Source organism: Mus caroli, chromosome 15 (genome assembly GCF_900094665.2).
Source record: "Mus caroli chromosome 15, CAROLI_EIJ_v1.1, whole genome shotgun sequence".
Taxonomy (NCBI): domain Eukaryota; kingdom Metazoa; phylum Chordata; class Mammalia; order Rodentia; family Muridae; genus Mus; species Mus caroli.
The window spans coordinates 20,000,362-20,023,416 of record NC_034584.1 but is presented as its reverse complement, the minus strand read 5'-3'; positions in this window follow the sequence as shown (position 1 = coordinate 20,023,416).

Sequence of the window (23,055 nt, the reverse complement as noted above, 5' to 3'; positions counted from 1 at the left end):
AGCCGAATAAACCCTTTCCTCCCCAACTTGCTTCTTGGTCATGATGTTTGTGCAGGAATAGAAACCCTGACTAAGACACCAGTTTTCTGAGAAACTGCTAAATTGGTTTCCAAAGTAGTTGTACAAGTTTGCACTCCTACCAGCAATGGAAACATGTTCCCCTGGCCATAAATCTCTGCTAGCATGTGCTGTCCCTAGAGTTTTGGATCCTAGCCATTATGATGTGTATAAGATGGAATCTCAGAGCCAGTTTAATTTGCATTTCTTTGACAACTAAGAATGTTGAAGATTTCTCTAAGTGCTTCTCAGCCACTTGATATTTGTTACCAATTCTCTGTCTAGCCCTGTACCCCAATTTTTTTATTTTTGAGACAGGGTTTCTCTGTATAGCCCTGGCTGTCCTGGAACTCACGTTGTAGACCAGGCTGGCCTTGAACTCAGAAATCCGCCTGCCTCTGCCTCCTGAGTGCTGGGATTAAAGGTGTGTGTCACCATGCTAGGCTAGTACCCCAATTTTTAAATAGGGTTATTTGGATTGTTGGTTTCTAAGGTCTTGGATTCTTTCAGAATTCAGTTTTTTTCTTTCCACTTTTATGTATATCCTAGAGATCTTATGCATATCATTAAGATTCATAAAAGGAGACTTTATCTCTGGGCAATCTTGCTAGCCCCCTATTAGCAGTTTTTAACTCAAGTTAAATGTTCAGCTTGAACACATGTTTAATTTTTTCCAAATTTATTTTTTATGTTTTTCTTGATTACCAAATCAATATAGCAAGGCTCACAAGAGTGTATAGAATGCTGCATGCATGAAAATGTGTGGCATAAATGGTATGATTTTATTACTAAATCAACAGGTTTTATTGATTAGCTGCTATTCAAAATGCATTATGATTACAACATTGATCAATGACCCCACTCTTGTATTTAGAAGGGCAAACACATACTGCTGTAATAAACATGTGTGTCTCTTGAAAAGTCTATAGAAGAATCTTTTGGTGAAAATGGTGGTTAATTTATTTAATTGTGTGGTCTTTGAAGAAATGATTTTTGTTTGTAATATTTGAGAACAAAATTGAAAAAGGAAGAGTTGTGTGTGATCTACGTTTACACTGAGATATCTCAATAGACTTCTGGAGTGGGGAGATATTAAGAATGAAGAACTTGACTGACATATTTTATAAGCAATGCAGACATGACAGGGCAAATGATACAATCAAGAGCAAACTATCTAAAACAAAATTTTACATATTAAAATTCATATGCTTTGAGGCTTAAAGCAGAATTTTCCTACAGATTTCATATGAAGTGAATTGATCAACTGTTGTCATTTTAAGAGGGGTCCAGAGCTCAGAGAGCCCTAAAGATCATTAGAATAACCATTTAAGTAAAAGATGCTGTTAGCAATGCAGGGCTGCATGGGTGTTAGCAATGTGCACCACTTTGGTGAAAAAGGAACACAAACTGTAGATTAGGGTCCTGTTTGTTAAGCAGTAATTATAAATCCTTAGTACCATGTTCACTGCTTTTTATACATTGGGTGGGTTCTAAGGCAGCTTATTATGTGGGATTAGAAGCTCTTGCTGTGTACCAAGATTATCCAACTTTGCATTTATAATTAGTATTAATTTTCTTACCTAAGGGTTTATGTCCTTACCTAACAATTTTTATTTGTTTGTTTATACAAATCACTCTTCCAACCTGCCTTCATCCTCTGGGTATGAAAATGAGATGCTTGAGGACAGGGTGACATATTAGGCTGTGTCAGATGTGTAGTTTTAATATGCATCACAAAAAACTTTACATTTTCAATTTAGTACATTGTCAACACAATGGACTATAGTCATCAATTATATAAACCACGCACTAACTCACAAAATTTTGGAAATAGACTACTCAACAAGCATTTTGCTTCCTTTAAAACAATTTTACTAGCACTTTTGGAGGTTAAAATCTTTATTAAGTGCTACTTTACTTTTAAAACACTTCTTTTTTAAAGTATTAATATAAAAATAATTTATATATTTTTATCAATTTTTTATTAATTACATTTCAAATGTTATCCCCCTTCCCAGTTTCCACTTTCAAGCCTCCTATCCCACCCCCCTCCCTGCTGCTTCAATGAGGGAGCTCCACCAACCACCTACCTATTCCTGCTTCAGAGCCCTAGCTTTCCTCTATTCTGGGTCATCCAGGCCTCACAGGACCAAAGGCCTTCCCTTCCACTGATGCCAGATAATATTATCTTCTGCTACATATGCAGCTGGAGCCATGGGTCTCTCCATGTGTACTCTTTGGTTGGTGGTTTAGCCCCTGGGAGCTCTGCAGGATCTGGTTGGCTGATATTGTTGTTCTTCCTATGGGGTTGCAAACCCCTTCAGCTCCTTCAGTCTTTCCCCAAACTCCTCCACTGGGGTCTCTGTGCTTAATCTGATGGTTGGCTGCAAGTATCCACATCTGTAGTGGTCAGGCTCTGGAAGAGCCTCTCAAGGGACAGTCATACTTCTAAAATCACCATTTTCACTTGAATTCCTTCCCTCCTGTTCAATGATTACCTTTCCTTTCTGGAGGCTTTTGGAATTTAGTACATATGCTTGCACCTGAAATCCAGAAACAATAGGGTAACTTCATGTAAATTATGAAATAAGTTTTTACATTTATAACTGGCCATTTGAAAATATTTATAAGTCATACTTTCACCAAAATACCATCTCTTTCTTAAGCTATTGTAGCTAGTATGGTACAAAGCTATTGTAGCTAGTATGGGATTTCTTGATAGGGTGGTTGTCTTGTGCAGTATTATTTGTCAGCAAATTAATTTACTTCATACAAAAGTTATCTAGGCCTCTGAGGCAGGAGTGGGTGGGCCAATGGGGGTGCACCCTCATAGAGGAGAGGATATGGGGCTTGTGGAGGGATAACTGGGAAGTGGGATAATATTTGAAATGTAACCCCAAAAGTTACCAAAAGTAAATTTTGTTAGCTTATTCTGTGGATGAATTATTTTATAGAAATATTTTGTTTTAATGTTAAATTTAAAAACTTTATTTTACAAAGCTATGCTAACTTCTGTCACATATGTACACTTTGTTTATCTTCTACTGAGAACTAAAGTCCTCCCTTATGTTCCCTCTGTGGCTCTCCTCTCATTGGGGACTCTACACAGATGAATCCAGGGATATCTTTCCCTCAATTTTGTTTTCAGTGCCTCTTTATAAGGAAATCCTTTTCTTACATCATTTTTTCTCCCATTAATATGATTCTCTTTCAAAATGCCATGCACCCTTTTATAGTATTCACCTTACTCTTAATTACATGTGTTATTTGTATTTTTAAAGAAATCAAAACATTTCAAGTCTTTCATTTACAAGCTAAGATTTATTTAAAAATCTTATAAATAATAATCTATAAATAAAAATAAGATTTATTTATTTACATCTAACAATATGTAGTGGCTATTCCTGGTTGTCAACTTGACTATATTTGGAATGAACTACAATCCAGAATTGGAAGGCTCACCAGTGACCCTTATCTGGAGGCTTGGAGATCCTTATCTGGATCTTGGTATGGAGATCTTGAGCCACAGTGGCTATGGATTCCAGAAGATTAAATCTCCGAGTTTAAGGAGATTTAATCTGGGCTACACCTTTCATCTGGGATTAAAGGTGTGGTGGAACACACCTTTCATCTGGGCTACACCTTCTGCTGGAGACAAAATAAGGGCATTGGAAGAAGGGAGTCTAGCTCTTGCTCCTTCGCCTGCTTGCTGTGTGAGACTGAGTAACTGCTAGATCCTTGGACTTCCATTCACAGCTGCGACTGAACCATTGTTGGGAATTGGGCTGCCGACTGTAAGTCATCAATAAATTCTTTTACTATATAGAGACTATCCATAAGTTCTGTGATTCTAGAGAATCCTGACTAATACACAATAGATGTAGCCACTAGTCCATACTAAGAAAAAGAAATGGCAGCTCTTCTCGAAAGATAAGACAGAAAGGTAGAAAATTATAGGCAAGGAAACAACCCGAAGCATATGTGGATAGACATTTTCCAACAAGAATCAATCACTATATCCAAGGGAAGAAGAGACAAGAAATATGACATGATGTTCAAACAACCACAGCTAAACAAATTTCTGTGAAGACAGGATTGGATGAGCAGACAGCATCCTAATGTTAGAGAATCAAAGAACCAACTATTTAGACTGATGGTACTTGGAGGCTGAGAAATCCTGTTCAGCTTCCTTAGAACATATATGATGGCTGGTTTGCCCCTGAGACAGAGGCTGGGGACATTCAGAAAGTAGACTTTTGGAACACCTGTGAAGGATTATTGTCCTGTGTCTCAGAATTTCTGTAGGTATTATTTTAATTAATTAGTTAAATTTGGGGAATCCATCGTAATTGTGAATGGGCTATTCTCTGAGCAGGAATACCAGACTGAACCACCAAACCAAGAGCGCACATGGGCTGGACCTAGATTCTGCCCCCACCACCACCACTAACACACACACACACACACACACACACACACACACACACACATATGTAGCAGAAGTGCAGCTTGATCTTCATGTAGGTCCCCCCAAGAAGTAGAGCAGGGCTTTACACTGACTCTACTGCCTTCCTCTGGATTCTGTTCTCCTAACTGGATTACCATGTTGGGGGCCTCAGTGGGAGAGGATGTGCCTGGTCCTGCAGTGACTCCAGTGCCAGAAGTGTTTGGTACCTGGGGTGGAGGGACCTTCCCCTTTCAGAAGTGAAGCGGAGGTATAGTGGCAAGAAAGGGTAGGGACTGGTGTGTGTGTGGGGGGGGGGGTTGAGGAGGGGGGAAGGCTGTAACTAGACTGCAAAATGAATAAGTAAGTTCACTAATGAAAAAAAATGGAGAGGCCAAGCTGACTACTAGTATTCACGCATTAATTCCTTGTGCTTTGCTCTTGACTATGTAGTAACGAGACGAGCTGCTTCAAGGTCCTGCTGCCTCAACTTTCTCCAGTGATGGACTATAGCCTAGAATTTCTAGTTAAAAAGCTCTTCCACTTTTAAGTCACTCTGGTCACAGTATTTTATCAGAGCAACAAGAAACAAAACAGAGACGACAGGGTGATTGCTAAAATTTAATAGTGCCCAGACAGATACAACATTCCCCATGACATGGACTGTCTGAGGAAGTTCAGAGGAGTTGTTTGGAGTTCATTCAAAAAGAATCTGTCATTAGCCTGCAATTTTCCTTTAAGCAGATTAAGTGGAATTTGTCATCATTTGGTTCCTCTCTCATGACAAGAAGCACTAGTTGTCAAGCATACTGCAGCACTGAGCTTTGTGATAAACGGCATAAGCACCCAAACCTTTTAACAATGTCGATAGGCATTTGCTAAATCCATCCAAATCTACGAAGCCTAAGAAGCAGGGTAGGGCAGGGTCTGCCTCTGGAATCTTGGGCCAAAGAGGAGCAAGCATTATGTCTGAACATTTTCATCTCTTCCATCTGTTCCTTTCTCTTCTGGCTTCCGTCCCAGGCTTCCCTTCTGCCCACACTGACCGCTGGCAGCTTGAGCATCCTTGCCTCGTTTCTGAGTGCAACACATTCTCCCCGTGATTTCTAGAAGTCATTCTAATTGTGGCAGCTTAGGTCAGGTCCCTGTTCCTACAGCAGCTTTTGCAGAGAGTAGGGGAAACAATTCATTATGAGGACTTGTCAATTCAGGAACATGGGCTCCTCCCCTGAGGCAGGATTCAGCCCAATTACTCCGTATAGAATGAGGACATGTGCACACACCTGTATTGGGATGGTGTTGTCCAAAGGACAGAGGTAAATAATGCAACATCTATAAACGGTCTCCTAAAATGTAAACAGGCAAGGAGAAGCAGACAGAGTTTTAGAGAAAAGAGAATATGCTCTATTGATTTCAAAACCTAGAAAATATGGAAAATGGAATGGATGGTGGGAGGAGAGCAGTTCATGAGTTGATTGAGGGAGAGAGCACACGATCATTGAAGGATGTCATGGGGGATTACACAGGAGTCAGATTATACATAGATTTGGAATTCACATGAAGAAAATTTAAGACATTGATGTCAAGGTTTTGAGAAGTGTGTTCAGAGTGCTTATGGTGTGACTACAGCAGCCGTGTCTGTGTTACAGACAGTTGGTTTGTCTCCTAACTCAAGCTGTAAGTAAAGTTAAAACAACAACAACAACAACAACAAAAAAAAACAAGAACAACAACAACGAAACTGTTACAACAACAACAAAACTGTTTTAACTTCTGGAAGCAAATCAGTTTCACCTTCAGATAGAAACCCACAAATCAAAAGTATTATTCCTATTAATAGCCCTTCTAAATTACTATGTAATCGATTTTAAATATAGTTATCAGTGCAGTGCTGTATAATTGGAGATGATGGAATGTGATTACATGATTATTATGTTGGAGGTATTCATTTTCCTCCAGATATCTAAGGAAAGTATGCCACAAATATATCCTTAGATTAAGAAAAATAATATATTTTGTTTCACTATCCATTGTACAGAGAGAATTTTCATCCAGGTAAAGGGTTTTATCATTTCTGGATAAAGATTTTGATAAATCATTCAGGAGGATAAAAGGACTAACTCTGGGTGCAGAACTAAACATAACATTTCTGAGAATGGCAAACACTTCGAAATACAACTGTGCCATTTCGTGCTTCTTCAAGTGTGTGGGTGAGACACAGATATATTGGCTTCTGAATTCTGCTTTAGTTTGCAACTTGATGCTTATTGCTTCAATGGAAGTTCCCTATACAAGATTAGTGATTTAAATCTTAATGAATATGTTGAAGAAAATAGTATTTTAATTAAAATTTTAACTTGTTTTCTAAATTGTTTACCTTCTTGAATTTTGATAAAAATAGCTTATAATGTGCAAGAAAATTTACAAGTGACCCAGTGGACAGGTGAAACTTGTAAACAACAGATGCTGCCCAGAATTCAGCCACATAATCAGGAGAAAAGACATAAATTTAAAAATAGAAAACCCCCTTGGTCAGTCTTTAAATAAATGTGAATGAAGACTTCATCTGATAATCCAAAATGTAGATGATATCTCCTTTATTATATAATCACACTTTATATAAATTACTTAATACATAGTCATTACAAAAGACTTTATGTAGTTAATAAAAGCATATGAAAGGTATGTATTTAAATTTACAAATGCAAATATGGGTTCATACCTGAATGTCCTTTCTCATCATGTTACTTTCAGAATGCAAGTTTTCTGTTTGTTTGTTTGTTTGTTTCTATTATTGGACAATGTGCTATGTCGATATTCTGTTGCTTAGACTTCATTGAGACAATATGATGCAAACTGCACAGCATATTTTATGAGTCACTGGTGAAAATCCCTTTGGAATACTTGTTGGTTTTCCAGAATGAAGCATAGACTCACTAAAATCAATGCATGCTAATGAAAACATTAGTATTGGAAAAGGCAAGCATACATTAAATTCCAAAATCACTGCCATTGGCTTGGGGGCCATATGGCAAATAATGAGGAAAATGTTATTAGTGGGGATTGGCTAGCAAGTTTGTGGTAATATATGGACATATGGACATGAATAAAATATGAAAGAAAACTTACATGCATTGAAGAATTGTGTATGAATGTGTGTGTGTGTGTGAATGGTATGGTATGCATGTGTGTGTAAATGGTATGTATGTGTGGACATGGTATGGGTATGTGTGATTGCGTGAGTGGTATGTGAGTGTGCATGTGTATGAGAACAATGTGTGTGAATTTATGCATGGTGTGCATGTGTATGTTAGTTGTATGCCTGTGTGTGTAAATGTTCTCAATATGTGCATATATATATATATATATATGCAGTCATAAATCCATGTGGACACCAGCAGTCTAGGTAGCGTGTCTTCTTCATTGCTTCTCTACCTTATGTTTTATTGTAGAAAGCCTCTCACTGGCCTTGGAGCACAGAAATTAAACTCAGATTAGCTGCTCAGCTAGTCAAAAGGCTTACTTGTTTCTCCATTCACAGAAATGGGACTAGAGATATGTGCCTTGCCTGTCTCTTTTATCTCTGTATGGTGATGCAAATTCAAGTCCTAATAGATTTTGTATTAGATATTTTCTTTACTTACATTTCAAATGTTATCCCCTTTCCTGCTTTCCCTTCTGAAACCCCCCTATCCAACCCCATTCCCCCTGCTCACCAAATCACCCACTCCCACTTCCCTCTCCTGGCATTCCCTTATACTGGGGCATTGAGCCTTCTCAGGACCAAGGGCCTCTCCTCCCATTGATGTCCAACAAGGCTATCCTCTGCTACTATGCAGCTAGAGCCATGGACTCCTCCATGTGTACTCTTTGGTTGATGTGTTAGTCCATGGGAGCTCTGGGGGTTCTGGTTAGTTCATATTGTTTTTCCTCCTGTGGGGCTGCAAGCTCCTTCAGGTACTTCGGTCCTTTCTCTAGCTCTTCCATTAGGAACTCTGTGCTCAATCCAATGGTTGGTTGAGAGCATTCACCTCTTTATTTTTCAGCCATTGGTAAAGCCTCCCAGGAGACAGCTATATCAGGCTCCTTTCAGCAAGCATTTTTTTTTTTTTTTTTTTTTGGTTTTTCGAGACAGGGCTTCTCTGGCTGTGCAGACCAGGCTAGCCTTGAACTCCTGAGTGCTGGGATTAAAGGTGTGCTCTACCACACCCTGCTCAGCAAGCTCTTGTTGGCATCTACAGTAGTGTCTGGGTTTGGTGACTGTATATGGTATGGCTACTCAGGTGGGGAAGTCTCTGGATGGCCTTTCCTTCAGTCTCTGCTCCACTCTGCCTCTGTAACTACTCTTATGGGTATTTTGTTACCCCTTCTAAGAAGGACCAAAGTATTCACACTTTTGTCTTCCTTCTTTTTTAACTTCTTTTGGTCTGTGAATTATATCTTGGGTTTTCCGACCTTTTGGGCTAATGTCCACTTATTAGTGAGTGTATACCATGTGTGTTCTTTTGTGATGGAGTTACCTCACTCAGGATGATATTTTCTAGTTCCATCCATTTGCCTAAGAACTTCATGAAATCATTGTTTTTAATAGCTGAGTAGTATTCCATTGTGTAAATGTATCACATTTTCTGTATCCATTACTCTGTTGAGGGACAATGCAAGCTGGTACAACCACTCTGGAAATCAGTTTAGTGGTTCCTCAGAAAATTGGAACTAGTGCTACTAGAGGACCCACCTATACAACTCCTGGTCATATACCCAGAAGATGCTCTAATATGTAATAAGGACACATGCTCCACTATGTTCATAGCAGCCTTATTTATAATACCCAGAAGCTGGAAAGAATGAAGTCCTAATACTTATTACAAGCATTTTAACTTGTTGAATAATCTTCCTTTCCCTCACTGAAGAATATTCAGGGTCAGAAAGAGAAACAATCTGTAAACTCTAGGTAATGGACAGGTAACTTCAAAGTAACTGTTGTAAATAACATTTGTGAGATTAATTAAAACAGTCTTGTAGCAAAGCAAGCATATTCTCATCAAGCAACTGTGGCCAAGGACAATGATGATGGTGAATTTGTATCATAGTGTGAAACAGCAGAAAGACAAACTGGATTTGGAGGGAGGAAAGGACAAGTTATTCTATATGATGAGACAAGAAATCTCTACATACTAGAATTGCAGTGTATTCCAAATAACTTACATAGAATACAAGGCACTGAATGATACTGGGAAATAGTTCATCAGGAAATACATGCATGCACAATTCTGCACTGAAGCCTATAGATTTGTATTAGGTCGTGTTCTTCTGCTAAACTACTCACTTCAGAATGGTGGATAATAAATATAAGAATATAGTTGCACCAAGCAAAGCCCTAGGTATAATATAGAAGGATGAAGAACCTGTTTACAGGGCAGTTCAAGAAACACCTGAAGCCGTGAGAGATTGAGAAGAGTTGGCACTAGATGGTAGAATGGAGGCTAGAAGAGCAGGATGCCATTCGGAGATTTCTACTTGTTTCCAAAAACAGGGGTGGGGTATCACAATACCATGTCATAACTATGTTCTTGGCAATCCTGCTGTGTCATTTTACGTGAGAAATCTGGTCCATATTGTTCAGGAGTATCTATGAAGAGAATAAACGCTATTTGAAAAAAGGGAAGCTTAGAAAATAACTATCTCCTAAAGTCCAGATGGAAGACTTACAGGCAAGGCTTGACTTCTGTCTCAGGAGCAGAACATGTAACATGGAAGACGTGCTGTCTCTCCATAAAACATCAACATTCAAGCTGAAAGGGGAAGACTCTTGGGTTACTAGAGAAAATCCATTAACTGGGAGGAGAAATGGAAAGCTGGAGGACTCAGAATCTTCCTGTTTTGTTTTTTTTTTTTTTTTTTTTTTTTTTTTTTTTTTTTTTTTTTTTTTTTTTTTTTTTTTTTTNTTCTCTGTATAGCCCTGGCTGTCCTGGAACTCACTTTGTAGACCAGGCTGGCCTCGAACTCAGAAATCCGCCTGCCTCTGCCTCCCGAGTGCTGGGATTGGAATCCCTCAGTACACAGACGATAACAGAGAAGGCAAAGTCAGCACCATGAATCTCAAGAGCATTGAGGGAGATGTGCTCAAAACATCAGCATGCACATTGTAACAGTATATGTTATTTGATAATTTCAAAATCAACCAATAATATACCGAGAGTTTGGCCTGAATAAAACCTCGACAATGTACCACACGATGTCTTAGTGGGTAAAGGCAGTTGCTGCCAAGCCGGAGAATCTGAGTTGGATCCCTGGCACCCAGTTGATAGAAGCAGACTACTAAGTCTTGTACATTGTCTTCTCCCTCAACGAATCCAATAAGTACATGTAAAGAATATATAAGATTTACTTTTATCATTTCCATTGTATATGTGTCTGTGTTTTAGTCTGTGTGGGTATGGCGACAAGAGTTGCAGTTATACGCTAACTCTGGCACTTGTCAATAGCCTTATACAGCACTCACCATTGAGCCATTCTCCCAAAACCTTCGCCGTTGAACACCTCAACTGCCTCTTAACATTAAAAAGGAGACCTTAAGATACGCAATAATCTACCTACTATATGCTTAAATATACAATCATCTAGATTGGAATCTATACAAATCAGATTTTACATCGGCCCATGGCCCAGGCCATTCAGACAGTGACTGGTGCGAGGGCGGGTAATATGTGACAAATAGAGGCAAATTGCATTTCTTCTGCTTCGTTGATTTTGTTTAAATTGTGTTAAGTGCCTAAATAATTAGTTTAAACATGTTCAAAGTCAAACTAAACTAAAAGTATTGCCAAGGGAAAGGAAAAGAAAAACCACAATACTTAAAACAAATGGCATAAGCCAAACCTAATTTCTGCACTTTTGCGGCAAAGGACGGAAACTTCTTTCTTAATTGACTTGAACCCAAATAAGTTTATGTGAAAACAAACTTGTGGAGGAAAAGATTTACGTCAGCTTAATGTGTAGTCTATTGTGAAGGGAAGTCGGGAAATGAAGTCCAGCCAGGATCATGGAAGCAGGAGCTAAGGCAGAAAGGATGGAGGATTGTTGTTGTCTGGATTGTCTTCCTAGCATGCAAGGCTCGCTTTCTTAAAAAGTCCAGGGTCTGTGGCTCAGGAATGGCACTACCCACAGAGAGCTGGGATCTTCCATATTGATTACCAGCCAAGAAAAGATTTCATTAGCTTGCCTAGGTATGAACTTGGTGGGAGAATTTTGCTAATTGAATTCTTCCCATTTTGGAATCTTTTTGGTATTACTTTCTTTTCTTTTCTTTTCTTTTCTTTTCTTTTCTTTTCTTTTCTTTTCTTTCTTTCTTTTTTTTTTTTTTTTGAGATTAGGCCCACAGTTCTTAAGCATTTTGTATTTGACAAACTGGTTGTTTAGTTTTCAACATCTGGCAATTTTCCTTATCATGAATAAGTTTTGTTCATGTTCCTAAGCAATTGATAATGCATTCAAAATTAAAATAGCATACATAAAATAATGTACAGCAATTTTAAAATAACATCGTGATTTTAAATAAAATATGTTGTGTCAAATATACTTTAATAAAAATAAAATACTTTAATAATAAAAATATTTTATGTCCACAAACAAGTATTCAGATATTGACATAAGTTTGTGATATCCATTAACATTTGCTCCACTAGACATCAGGAGGATTTCATCGCTGCATCTATCTTGAATTGACTTGTTGAAATATATGAAAATGTTCTTGCACATAGACCTTGCTTTGGAGATGCAGGGAGCTTTCTCATTTTCAAACAGATGTTGATGGTATTCTATTTGTTCATACAAAAATATGATGGCTTGTAGTTTCTTCAGAGTTTATTGCTAGGTATATTACAAGCCACTACTAGTCTTTTGCATTAAAATCCAATGGCTTCTCTTGAACTTTTTTTTTTCTTTTTCCCCTTTTTTATTAGATATTTTCTTTATTTGCATTTCAAATTTTATCCCCTTTTCTCATTTCCCCTCCAAAAACCACTTATTCCATTCTCCTTTCCCCTGCTCACTAACCCACAAACTCCTTCTTCCCTGTCCTGGAATTTCCCTACACTGGGGCATCGAGCCTTCACAAGGCCTAGGGCCTGTCCTCTCATTGATGTCCTCTGCTACATATGCGGCTGGAGCCTTGGGTCCCTCCATGTGTACCCTTTGGTTGGTGGTTTAGTCCATGGGAACTCTGGAGTTACTGGCTAGTTCATATTGTTGTTCCTCCTATGGGGCTGCAAACTCCTTCAACTCCTTGGGTCCTTTCTCTAGCTCCTTCATTGGGGGCCCTGTGCTCAGTCCAATGGATAGCTGTGAGTATCTACTTCTGTATTTGTCAGGCACTGGCAGAGCCTCTCAGGAGACAGCTATATCATGCTCCTGTCAGCAAGCTCTTATTGGCATCCACAATAGTGTTTGGTTTTGATGGTTGTTTATGGGATAGATCCCTGGGTATGTCAATCTCTAGATGGTCATTCCTTCAGTCTCTGCTTCACACATTGTGTCTGTAACTCCTCCCATGGGTATTTTGTTCTCCCTTCTAAGAAGGACTGAAGTATCCACACTGTGTTCTTCCTTCTTCTTGAGTTTCATGTTTCCTATGAATTGTATCTTGGGTATTCCAAATTTCTGGGCTAATATCCACTTATCAGTGAGTGCATATCATGTGTGTTCTTTTGTGATTGGGTTACCTCACTCAGGATGATATTTTCTAGTTTCATCCATTTGCCTAAGAACGTCATTAATTCATCATTCTTAATAGGTGAGTAGTACTCCATTGTGTAAATGTACCACATTTTCTGTATCCATTTGTGAGGAGTGGGTGTGGCAGCAGTCCAAAGATGGCACCCGGGACTGCAGCCAAGTTTTATGACTTGCACCTGACTTCCTTGTACACCTGAAAATAAGCCGCATCCATTGTGAGAACTGTGCAGGTATACCATGATGCAAGATCTGACCATATGATGAATGGTGATTCTGGCCAATGGACTGTTGTTACGTGGACTGGGCTGATGGGGCATGTTTGAGAGGATGTATAAGGGATTGCAATTGGGGGTGGGTTGTTGTTGTTTTTTCCTTGGAGAGATTGATTTCTGGAGAGAGATTCATGCATGATATTGAAAGGTTCCTGAATAAACTGCTTTGAGAAGAACGTAGTGTTGTCACTCTTTTCTGGCGGAATAGGAAGCGACATCCATTCCTTTGTTGAAGGACATCTGGGTTCTTTCCAGCTTCTGGCTATTATAAATAAGGTTGCTATGAACATAGTGGAGCATATGTCCTTATTACATGTTGGACCATCTTCTGGGTATATGCCCAGGAATGGTATACCTGGGTCCTCAGGGAGTACTATGTCAGATTTTCTGAGGAATCACAAAACTGATTTCCAGAGTGGTTATACCAGCTTGCAATCCCAACAGCAATGGAGGAGTATTCCTCTTTCTCTATATCCTCACCATCACCTGCTGTCACTTGAGCTTTTTACCTTAGCCATTCTAACTGGTGTGAGGTAGACACAAAGACCCAGCAAAGAAAGAGAACTTCAGACTAATTTCCCTTATGAATATCTACGCAAAAATACTCAATAAAATTCTCACAAACTGAATCCAAGAACACATCAAAACAATCATCCACCACAATCAAATAGACGCCATCCCTATGATGCAGGGATAGTTCAATATATGGAAATCCATCAACGTTATCCACTATATAAACAAACTCAAAGAAAAAAAACCACATGCTCATTTCTTTAGATGCTATGAAAGCATTTGGCAAAATCCAACACCCATTCATGATAAAAGTCTTGGAAAGACCAGGAATTCAAGGCCCATACCTAAACATAATAAAGGCAATCTACAGCAAACCAGTAGCTAACATTAAACTAAATAGAGAGAAACTTGAAGGAATCCCACTTGTCTTGAACTTTAAATAGACCTTTTCTCCATATGTGGATTTGTGTTACTGTTCCACAGCAATCTCAAAAACATCTGAAGTATGGCTCATCAAGGTCGTAACATATTTGATTATACCAGGTATTTGGAAGCTGGCTAGAACACAGAGACTACTTATGGAATTCTCTCAAGTTCAACATTTCCCTGATAGTTCACATTTTGTTGTCATCATTAATAAATACTGTAAGTTGTTTTATCTCTGTAAAATACTCAACTTTGAATAATTACTGTTTGCATTTCAGTCATTCTTTCACGTGAGCGTATTGTTCATGACCACAGCTGAAAGTCACATACCTATGCGGCGTTCAAGAGAAGTTGTTCTTTTTTTTGTTTTGTTTTGTTTTGTTTTGTTTTGTTTTTGTTTTTTTTTTTCGAGACAGGGTTTCTCTGTTTAGCCCTGTCTGTCCTGGAACTCACACTGTAGACGAAGCTGGCCTGGAACTCAGAAATCCACCTGCCTCTGCCTCCCGAGTGCTGGGATTAAAGGCGTGCGCCACCATGCCCGGCTAAGAGAAGTTGTTCTTAAAATCAACTGAACGTACTTTTGGGAAACATTCAATAGCATCAGACTTTAAGATCCCTGAGGGAAAAGGGGTCCCACATTGCAGCTGAGTAAAGATAAATAACAGCTGTTACTCTTTTCTCACACAACAGCATGATTACCGTCATCTGTGGTAGGAATTCTGATTTAGGAAATAAATCAGGAACCCAATTTATGTGATCAATATTAGCACCAAGGATATGGGCTCTTTACAGAGATGCTATGTTCTGGCTCCTAAAAGAGGAAAAAAAAAAAAAAAACCAATCAAACCTAAAAGGTAGCCATTTTGTGTAAAATTAAAAGAAGTGGTTGTTTTTCACAGCTTTTGAGTTATTTCTTATTGAAGGAAGTTTGTTACAGCCCTTATTACCAAAAGACATGTAAAATTAGACTCCATGTTAGTAGCCATGTTCCTGTGGGGGAGACAAAGAAGGATGGAGGAAGAGATGGATAAAGAAGAGGGGGTAACTCTTAGTAGGGGAAAAAAATAAAACTTAAAATCTACCACACTTTTAAATATTTCAGCCATTTTAATTGAAAGATTCAAAATAGATACAATGGTTTTCTTACATTTTTAATAACTATATTCTAAATGTATGTGTTGGATGCAAAAGTTCACAGCATCTTATAGGCACCTTAACATGCTCTGTTAGGCTAAAAGAAAGGCCAAGAATAGACAGTGCTTTGATGTTTTGGTTGTGAGCATCACCTTGGATAGCTACCTCTCCAGCCCAACCGTGTTTTTATAAAAAAATGTATTTTAGAAAATGTTTCAACCCAAATAGAAATGGTTCAAAATATACAGACTAAAGGAGATAAAATGAAAGACATTAGTGAGGGGGAACTGAGGTGACACCTTAGTTAATAACTTTCTGTTGCACAAACACTTGTGTTTAATCCCCCAGAACACATAAAACGCTCGAGATGATAAAGGTGTTTGTAATCTCAGCACTGGGAAAGCAGAGAATGGAAGATCCTGAGGGATACCTAGTCAGCCAGTCTACTTGATTTGGTTAGTGCCAGATCAATAAGAGACTATATCTCAAAAAAAAAAGGGCATATGGTATAAAGAAATAGAGTGAAAGTTATCCTCTTGCCTCCACATATGTGTGTGCACATCTGTAAACATATACATCCCTCAAATTCTCTACACACACACACACACACACACACCCCAAAATAGGTTAGTGAGAAACATTATATCCAATGTAATGATATTGAGCTTTGAATTGTGTGTACCCAGCATAAGCAAATGTGTTGCTACAATGCAGTGAAGTGAGTATGCAGCACACGCTGGGTTTCCTGACATGCGCTGATACACAGGAAAAGGAATAGAAAGTCAGCATGTTACTCTGAGGATGAAAGATCCAAAGTAAGGGCAAGTGAGTTTGGATAACGATGAAAGAGTATTTTCTTAGGAAAAATACATTCATTCATTATAAAATTGTAAGCACTAAAGCAATTACAGTTTCAACCATTGGAAATGTCAGGTGTGGTTTGCAACAGAATCATACACAAAAGTAACATATCTGCTCCTGAATTAGCAAGTTGTGTAACAAATAAATCATCAGAGAACATGTAGGAGCTAAATAGTACACTAAACTATACACAGACAAAAAGATATGATCTTGAATTCAATGAAAATCAAAAGCATATGCTCTACTGGTATCTGAGGAGTATTTACAGAATTCATTATGTAGTTGGCTATAATTGGCTATAATCGTTTTGTAGTTGGGAGTCTTTATGTTTGGTAAGATGATCATGTGTGAAAAGAAACGCTAAATTTCCTTAATTCCATAATTCATAAATTCCATGACCAGAAATAAATTATAGTGATATGATATACAATGTGAGATACTTTAACATATTTAATCTGTCCACAGTCAAGTTTTAATTTATGAGCATAAGTGACAATATTTCTACAATTAGTTATTATCAAACTTGAGGAAGATCTGTGTAGTGATGAGCAATGCACAGCAAAACAACAAGTGCCTGCCTTACCCCTGTTTTCTGTTGCTGTAATAAAATAATGGCCTGCAGAGAACCAATAATAGTATGAGGTGAGTCCTGAGAAAGATGGAGATGGCAACTGAACAGGACTAATTTAATAATGACTCAGAGTCAGTAGTGGATGTTATTAGTTCAGGTGCTCTCTCTTTGCCCAAGGATTCTCATCATTCTTCATCTCTTTTTTTCCTTCTTCCTTCTCATTCTTTTGCCTTCTCCAGACCAGAGAGCCTGAACCCAGTCTTTTATTTACTAAACTCATATCATCAAGACTTGGTACATTGTTAATAAATATTTTAGAAATCCTTAAAGTTACATAAATTCTATGAGTCTTGGATAATTAATATTAACTTCTGCTTCCTTAAAACAGAAACTAAACACAAAGCAAAAGCACATTTCTTTATAGGGTACACAGCCTGTTCTTCATGGGTAGCTGGGCACAGCTCTTGTTTCCCAGTACAGCAGACAGCAGTCTTTAGTAACTATTTTCATGTAAGAACAGAAAGGTGACAGACTAGTAGAGTTAAAATGATTTCTTACAAAATTTTAAACTTTATGTAAGTAAATCAGCTAGCTCTCTAATGCCTCTGTAGGCATTGTCACCTCCAATCCTCCAAGTAAATAGGAGAACCCAGTACTAACTTATTGCATGTTTATACATCATCTTTTAATTCTCTCATCTTTGTTTCCTCATCCTAACATTTACCTGGTCTCCTAATGATATTTGTCTTGAGATCATACACGTCTTCTTCCTATAAGATAAACCCATTTATTATTTTCTTGTATTTCATAGATTCCTTTTCTCCCTATTCATGCCTTTTCTTCTTGAAACCACTTTAACTTTAATTCCTGATGTCCCCAAGTTCAGCCTGGCTAATTAATGCAGCAGTCATTGGACCAGAGGGTTCATGTATCTCCTTATAATTCCAAATTCAAGGCCAAGCCTGGCAATGAACTACTACAAAGGACCATATAGGGTTTCATAGCCTCTCTGGTGATGTGGTCTCAATCCTTTCCCGTGGTCCTAAAGGCCAAGCAGGAGGCCTGCTCCTCATCCTCCACAGCCTCGGGACCACCTCCATTCCTCATTCCTGAGAACCACATCTGCTTCATTTATTATGAAACATTAGGCATTATTATGGAATATTATTGATTAGTTCTAAATAATTGGGGATGTGTATCCCCCAGAAAAAGTTACTGAAAGTAAAATAGAAGTGACAGCAGATCAGTTTCAGGGCATTAGCAGTTAGCAGCACACGTGAGGATCATGGAGACCATCATGATGCTCCAGGGGAAGGGACTGAGTCACACCTCCCCTACACAGTCATGCTGGACCCTGCACTGACCAAAACTGACTTGTGGAGAAATGAGCTTATTGCATCTGACAAACTGAGGGATGCTGAGATAGGAATTCAAAGCAGAATCCCAGAAGCAAGAGCTGAACCTGAGGTGAAGAAGAGTGGAAGCACACAGCTTAAGGGCTTGCTGAATTTGCTTTCTTACGTAACATAGGGCCTCTTTCAATGAGTTGGCAGTGTGCACATTGCTCTTGACTATACCACATACATTTCTAATAAAAAAAAAAAGTTACTCACAGACTTGCCTACAGGCCAATCTGGAGGAGACAACTCTATCTTCAGAGTCCCTCATCTAATACGATGTCGTCTACAAACAAACTGATCGGCATATTTGACCACTGAAAACCACATTCAAATACATCACTACTAAATTACAACCCTTCCTCTTTTGCTTAGTCTCAAGGACTTAGATAAATAACAAATTATAAAACATCGTATAACTTTAAATGTCCCATAGTGTTGAGAGCTTTTGGTGCCACTTGTAGGAAATTGGTATTTGTCACTGGGCTCGGACAAGGAAGTAGGCTCAGTATTAGAAACAGTGACCACCACGGGGCTTTGTTTACTGCTTTGCAGAATTACTACCTTGTGTGATCTCCTGGTTTAGGACTCTGCTTGATTACTATCTTATGTGATCTCTTTGTTTACTATTTCTCTTGATTACGTTGTCTTTGATCTAAGAACTGACCATGGATTTTTGGATGTACCTAGACTGATATAAAAGTAGGCTGGAGAAAAATAAAGCTGCTTCAGCCTCGACACTGGCTATCATTTATAAAAATGTTATAATTTTGTCTAATTGCTTTTCTCCTTTTTCAATCCTCGCTCCCTCCATTGAGACCCTGTTGACTGACTGAGCTAGCTTGGTCACATAGTCTTTAGAAACTTTGAACGTTTTAAAGGTTCAACATCTCTTTCAAATATTAATATCTCTTAAAACCCAGTCTTCCAACTGTGGTATCTGTAAAAAACAAACAAACAAACAAACAAACCAAAATAAGCCAACAAAAGTTTTTAAGAAATTTCATTTCAAAAGATAAGAATGAGATTACAGTTACAGTAATATAAAAATCAAAGGCAACCGTCAGCATTACAAATCGAATCCTGTAGCTTAGTGTCAGAGCAGTGGGATTCACTCAAGATTTCCCAGCCTCCAAAGAGCTTGAGTAGTCAGCTCCACTCCTGTGGTTTTTCTATCCAGAGCACACATAGCAAATCACTTAGGATCAGGCAGTCTCTACTTCACACCTAGGACTAGGTGTTAAGCCTCAGCTCTCATACATTGCTCCCTTAATCCTTGGGTCTCCACTGAAACTAAAGTTATGCTTTAACTAGATAGCCTCTCTTGCCTTCTCACTGTGCCAAGTATCAGCTCTTCTCCATGCCTTCAAACTCTCCCATCTGGGAGTCCTTACATATTATTTACCAGAGGTTTCTGTTGACAAGGTGAAATACTTCACAAAAAATTTTATTGAAAGTATGGTTGTCCCTTTGAATTAAATCTGATTGATTCTTCTCCTCCCTCCCCCTCCCCCAGATTACTGGTATTGTTGTGCCAGTAGAGAACAACTTTACTTCTGTGGTACAAGTCTTCTGTTCATCATAGATGATTATTCAGCTCTAACTAATTAGAAACCACACATCTTTAATTTAAAGTATCATACAAACATCCAGTAGACTCTTTTACCAATCTTCTCTTTGAAACGTCACCAGGCAGAATTCCATTAGATACATTGCTTTTGAATTATCTTTCAATATCCTACAATAACTGATTAAGCTGTGAACACTCAATGGCATTTCTGGTCCAAAGCTCCAATGCCTCCTTAAATAGTCAGATCCTTCTGAGCACTGCACAGCACATGTTCACGGAACCTATTCCTGTTTTAGCTTGGTGTCTGTGGCTGTGACAAATCACTGAGAACAAGAGGGTTAATTTCCCCTGACAGGATACAGTCTAATCAAATGCAAGACCACGATTTTGAAACCTGGAGGAAGAATCTGAAGCAGAAATTGCAGAGGAAGGCTGCCTCCCGGCTTGCTTTTCACTATTCTCTCAATTTTCTTCCTTATATGACTCAGGACCGCCAGTCCAGAAACATAACTTTCCACTGTGGACTGTGCCCTCTTACATCAGTCACAAATCAAGGAAACACCCTAAGACTAACCCTATGGGCCAAAATGTAGGTGGCAGATTTTTAATTGAGGCTCCCTCTTCTCAGTTGATCCTAGCTATGTCAACTTGTACTTAAACAGTACAACCAGCGAATTTCAATATTTTAATTAATTTTTTACTCTCCATATTTTATTCCAGCCTTTCCCCCATCTACCCTCAGACTGTTCCACATCCCATACCTCCTCCCCACGCCCCTGTCACCACGTGGATTTCCCCAATCCCCATCCCACCTGACCTCTAAAGTCCCTGGTGCCTCCAGTCTCTTGAGGGTTAGGTGCATCTTCTCTGACTGAACACAGACTCGAAAGTCCTATACTGTATGTGTGTTGGGGTCTCATATCAGTTGGTGTATGCTGCCTGTTTGGTGGTCCAGTGTTTGAGAGATCTCGGGGCTCCAGATAAATTGAGACTGCTGGTCCTCCTACAGGATATATTAAATGTTCCATATTCATTAATAATAATGCCAGTTATTAGATGATCCAGTTTCACTTCCCTAATAAAGTTCAGTATTTTCATTACCCAAAGTATCAATGTTTCTTTGACTCACATGTTATATGAGGTATGTCTTGGTTCTGATACCCCTCCAGGGTAAGTGGCCTGATATTCCTCAGAAACTAGTATTAAAATAGTGATGGTTTTAAAGAAGGCCCAGGGAGACAGACTAACCACAGAGCCAACAGTTCAAGTGTTTTCTTGAATCCTTGTACCCAAATGTCATCAGCCAAATAAGTCACATGGCCAGGCCTGATTATGTGACACATCATCCCCAGCACTTATCTAGAGGCATGGTGATTCCCAAGGCAAGACATAGGATGCACAGCTTTCAGACATAAATATAAACAGGGAAAATGTGTATACACACACACACCAAACAACAAACAAAACAAGACAAAAAACCCAAATCATAAACAGTCTTCCACTCCTCTAACATTAAAAAATTCAAGCTGAACTAAATTTAAATAGACAGAGTTGATTAAAAAGTAAAGCTAAAGTGAATATTACAGTATTTTATACTGGGAGTGGTCGAGTGTGTAGAGCCTGCTGTACAGAGATTGATTAACACCATTAAGATACTGTTCTGCCCGTGAATCTGTGGAAAATTAAGGAACTACTGAAATGGACCATGCCCTCTTCCCATCAAGTTAGAAAACTGCTAAAGAGTGATAAGATTTACTAGGTAACTACTTGGCACCTTGCTGCAAAATTAAAATCAGGATTTTAAAAAGATAGTGTAATAGCTGAGCAGAAAAATCTTTGAAAAATGTTGTTTAAAAATCTATCATAGTAACAATCTATTTTATGTGGAATGAAAAATGTTTGTACCCTATTATACTGTATACTAAAATATTCAGTTCTGCTGAATTATTACTTAAATGTACATGAGTATAATACATATATTAGGTGATGAATGAACAACTCATAAAATGGAAAAAATGAACATATTCAAGAATTAAAATATTTCCCCAAAAGATTAAGTTAATTGTGGTAGAAACAAGTAATAGACTACGAAGAATATTGAAGCATAAATAATCTCTTGGAATACACTTATGAGAGTAAACATATATAACGTGTATTTGGAAAGAGAAGTAAATTCACACCTAACAACATCTGAGTGAAATTGTATCCCTCTTTCAGCACCTTTGCTCTGTGAACAGAAATCAAATCATTTCCCTTATCTAAGACTCACTCCTCAACCCCGCTATGGTCACATCAAACCAATTCCATCAAATCCAATCAGTTCCATTCATTTTTACAACGTAAACTGAAGTCTCACAATGTTCTAGTCAAGCACTGCGGTTAGAGCAAAAATATTGGGCAAAACAGCTTCTGTCATGTCAGCGTGTATTACACAATGACAGTAATCACATGATTACTGTAAGCCACCAGGATGCTTTAAGTGTCCAAATGACCCTCTTGCAGAGCAACATGTTAGGGATAGATTTTTTTTCCATCTTAAAGCATGTCAGCAGAGTTTTCAAGAAAGAGTGAGAGAAGTCTGTAATCATATGATAAAGAAATGTGCTGTGTGCTTAGTGAGGGTGATCAGGAAGCACTGCGGTATTTGAAGTATTTCTTCTTATCCTATATTGAAAAGGGGATTGAGTTTATCACACACATACACGCACACCCCTACACAACACTAAAACCAAGGATATTACATGGAAACCAGCCTCCTTATACATTAAAAAAATGATAAAAAAGATTTCCAAATATTTTGTTTTTTCTCAAAGCCAAAATCAAGTAAATGTGCATTGTAAAACATTAGCGAAATACTGTAAATATAAAGTAATTTGCTGAGATAAAAATTATACAAATGTAAAAAAAACTGAATAGTATAAAATAGAATCCTAACAAAATAAAAAAAAAATTTACACTAGCTAATATGAAAATTCCTTCACTGTGCCCCTTCTTGGAATTGGGAACAAAACACCCATGGAAAGAGTTACAGAGATAAAGTTTGGAGCTGTGAAGAAAGGATGGACCATCTAAAGACT